Source organism: Myotis lucifugus, unplaced genomic scaffold (genome assembly GCF_000147115.1).
Source record: "Myotis lucifugus unplaced genomic scaffold, Myoluc2.0 scaffold_289, whole genome shotgun sequence".
Lineage (NCBI taxonomy): Eukaryota > Metazoa > Chordata > Mammalia > Chiroptera > Vespertilionidae > Myotis > Myotis lucifugus.
In genome coordinates this window covers 444,199-448,640 of record NW_005871337.1, presented here as the reverse complement: position 1 = coordinate 448,640, position 4,442 = coordinate 444,199, and positions in this window count along the sequence as shown.

The following is a 4,442-nucleotide window of genomic DNA, read 5'->3' as shown; positions in this document are numbered from 1 at the left end:
TTGTGTTCCTCTTCATCGCACTAATTGTTTACAAAAATTACACTCCACAAGCTTTCTGAGGAAACAAGTACTTTAATGAGCACACCATTCTAAAAATTGAGGATCATTTAAGTGATGGAGCCCTGGCACTAGGAATTTGCCTCAAATTATTTTAAACCCAGCAATTGATCTTTCCCTCAATTAATCATAAGTAAATTTAGAAGGGTTATCATTTTGTCTGTGTTGACTCAAATGTGGTTGAAAGACCTACGAGGGGACGGGCAGAAAATCTGCTTGTCCCCGCCCCTCCCCACACTCATGACAACACACTAAGAAATTCTGCCATGACATGTACTGCATGAGAGGGGGCGGGAAAAACTAGCTTTGATCCAGCTCCTGCACTGATAAGAAGCAGAATTCTGCCACCATGGTGGGAAGAGTGAGAATGCTGAGAACATGCTACCTGTGAGGCACAGGTGCAAAGCATTACAAAATGCAAGGGCCTCCAGGCCTGCCTTCTGTACAAGGTAACAGCAGCATGCAACTGAGGGACTTGCAGGCCTCCGGTGGGTATTTACAGCAGCAAACAAAGGCAGTGCCACTCCAGACTGATTGACACAACGCTGACCCTCTCCCACTAAGGGCAGAAAAGAGAACAGGTGTGCCTGTTTCTAGATGTAGACATTATGGACCTCAGTCTCTACTGTTCTGATACTTACAGTGTCTGATATCCCATCAAAAATTATGCAACATTCACAAAAGCAAAGCACATGAATATAACCTATGGCAGGAGGGAAAAAACAATGAACCAAATAAAACAAAAGAACAAAAAGTAGACCCAGGGAAATTATAATTTGATTATATTAGATAAAGACTTTGATATAACCATGATTAATATGTTAAATAACTAAGGTCCAGGGTGAGAAAACACACATGGACAATGGGAAATTTGAGCAGAGAGATGGAAACTTTCATAAAGAGTTAAAGGAAAGGCTAGAAAATGAAAAAACCATGTTAGAAATTAACAATATCTTTGATTAAAGTATGACACATGACAGAGTTGAGGAAAGAATCAATGAACTGAAAGAAAGTTCAATGAAAATTATTAAAACTGAAACAAGAATGTAAGAGTAAAAAAAACAATAATAAAATAGAGCGTTCAAGAGCTGATAGGTACACAAACAATAATGCTGGTGATTAACCTGCTGTAAAATATGCAATACCAGAGCCAATCAAGTTATCCTAATGGCATTTAGAAAGCTAAAATCAAAATCATCTCCATCATCATTTTCAAATTATCTGTAACATTCACAAAGTAGGCCATATTCTGAGCATGAAATGAATCTCAATAAATGTAAATGGTTGGAATCATTCAAAGTATGTTCTCTGAGCATAAGGACATTATGCTACAAATTTTAAAAAACATAATACTTTTCCAGAAAATATCTAGAAAAAATCTGAAATGTTTAAAAATTAAACAGCACACGTCTAAAGAATCCATTGTCAGAAAAGAAATTACACAGTGAAAAAACATTGTAACCAGATGGATCAAGGAAAAAGAGAGAGAGAATACGCAGATACCAGAATTAGGAATGATAGAGGGGTATCACCACAGACTCCACAGAAATGAGATGGATAAAGATGTTAGAGGCACCTGTCACCGACACCAGAGAGGTGTTCCTGGGCAGCCCCCTGAGCTAGTGGGAGAGGACTGTCCCCAACCTCGGTCTGATCCGTGTCTTCTCATATAAATTAATTTATAGGAGAGACCTTGACTGCCTTGTGAAAAGCCAATTTATTAAAGCAGTTAGAGCATGCACCCTTATTAAAGAGGCAAAGCTAGCAGACCTATACATCTGGCTTAGGAAGCCCAGATGGGCTCTTAGCTAATCTGAAGAGCAGGTTGGTTGGGGGTCTGGGGTGTTATTTACCCTCCTGTCTATTGGCTTCAAAATTCGTTTGCTGAATATTTTGGTGCAGATTAATTCTCAAGGTCCCAGAATTAATGAGAAGCACCTGGCAATTTTATCTTGCAAAGCCTTGAGACTGCTGGCTTTTCTGATTAGGGAGTAAAACTGCCCTTTTTTCCTTTGCCTTTCCCCCTCTTTTCCAGCATTCTCTCATTAGGGAGGCTTTTAACCATTTGCTCTCAAGTGTCCTTGGCTGGGGAAGATAATGGCTTGTTATTTACAAACTGGATGCAAGTTGTCCACACTGTTGGGCTTTGTTTTAACTTTCCTGTCTCAGTGTCCCTATTTCACTTGTCTTGGAATTTTCCTAGCTCCCTACTGCCCTGTAACAATAAGAATATATTAAGAACAATTTAATATCAGTCAATTCAATAACTTAGGAAAATAATCATATTTTTGGAAGATACACATTGTCTAAGTTTTTTAAGAAAATAAACAAAAAACAGTAACAAAATGGTAGATATCAATCCACATATATCAATAATCACTGAACTTCAAGAGTTTAAATGTATCAGTTGAATTTCAAGGATTGTCAAAGTGGATTAAAAAAATCAAAATCAAACTATATGTTGCCTCTAAGAAGCACACTTTAAATATAGAAACTCACATAGGTTAAAAGTAAATGGATGGAGAAAAGTATACTGTTAATCAAAAGAAGGCAGGAGTAAGTCATATTAATTTCAGACAGAGAAGACTTCAGAGCAAGGGAACTTCAAGAATTGCTATGAAGCTTCAGTCATTGGTATAGTCAAGGATTGGTAAAAAATAGACCAATGCAATACAGTAGAGAGCCTAGAAATACACCCACATAAATATGGCCATCTGATCTTTGAAAAAGGAGCAAAGGAAATTTAATGGAACAAAGGTATTGTTTTGTTCCTTATACCTGTCACAAAAAATAACTTAAAATGGATAGTGGACCTAAATATAAAACACAAACCTATAAAACTCCCAGAATACAACATAAGAGAAAAACCTAGATGATCTAGGGCAGTGGTTCTCATCCTTCCTAATGCTTCGACCCTTTAATACAGTTCCTCATGTTGTGGTGACCCCCAACCATAAAATTATTTTCGTTGCTACTTCATAACTGTAATTGTGCTACTGTTATGAATCATAATGTAAATATCTGATATGCAGGATGCATTTTCATTGTTACAAATTGAACATAATTAAAGCATAGTAATTAATCACAAAAACAATATGTAATTATATATGTGTTTTCCAATGGTCTTAGGCGACCCCTGTGAAAGGGTAGTTCAACCCCCAAAGGGGTCGCGACCCACAGGTTGAGAACCGCTGATCTAGGGTATTGACTTTGTAGATACAACACCAAATGCAACATCCAATAAAGAAAATAATAAATATACTTGACTTCATTGAAATTAAATACTCTGCTCTGCAAAAGACAATGTCCAAAGAGTGAGAAGACAAGCACAGACTGGGAGAAAATATTGCAAAAGCATATCTAGCAAAGAACTGTTATTTAAAATATAAAAAAAATTTAAAACTCAGTGGTAAAGAAACACTGGTTAAAAAATGACCCAAAGACCTTACCAGGCACCTCACCAAGGTAGATAGTCAGATGGCAAGTAAGTGTGTGAAAAGTCACTGCACACCATATGTTATCTGGGAACAGCAAACCAAAACAATGAGATAACAATGAGGCCCCACTACACACCTAATGAATGGCTAAAATCCAGAACACCCACACACCAAACACTGACGAGGATGTGGAGCAACAGGAACTCTCATTCGTTGTAGGTAGGAATAAAAAATGGTGCAGCCATTTTGAAAGACAGTTTGGCAGTTTTCCTCAAAACTAAACATATGCTTACCATAGGATCCAGCAATAGTACTCTTTGGTATTTACCCAAAGGTGTTGAAACTCATGTTGACTCAAAAACCTGCATGTGGATGTTCAGTTTTATTTATAACTAGAGGCTCAGTGCACAAAATTTGTGCACAGGTGTGGTCCCTAGGCCTGGCCGGTGATCTAAGCACAAGCGTCTGGCATGGAAGGGCAGGTCCCAGCTGACCTCTGGGCTCTGGGCAGCACCTGGACCCCCAGACCCCCGCACACCCCCCTCCACCTGATTCACAGTGCCTGAGTCCCCATGCGGAGATGCTGTAAGCTCAGCTGGATGCAGCGGGCCGGGACACAGCGTGGGCCTCTGGGCCGCCCAGCAGCACTGCACAGAAGCCAGGTGGTCAGTGTACTCTCTCCCAGCTGGCCTTGGCAGACCGGCTCCTGCGAGAACCCACAGTGAGCCCGACTGGCCCCTGTGCTTCTGGCAGCTACAGCCCTGCTCACTCGGAAGCTCACTGGGGCTGGCAGCACCTCCACAGCCACCCACTGCCAGTGCCTTCTCACCGATGCTCACCATGTTCTGTACTGCCCCCTGGTGGTCAGTGCACATCATAGTGAGTGGTGGAACTCCCCATCAAACTCCTGGTTGAGGGGACAATTTGCATATTAGGCTTTTGTTATGT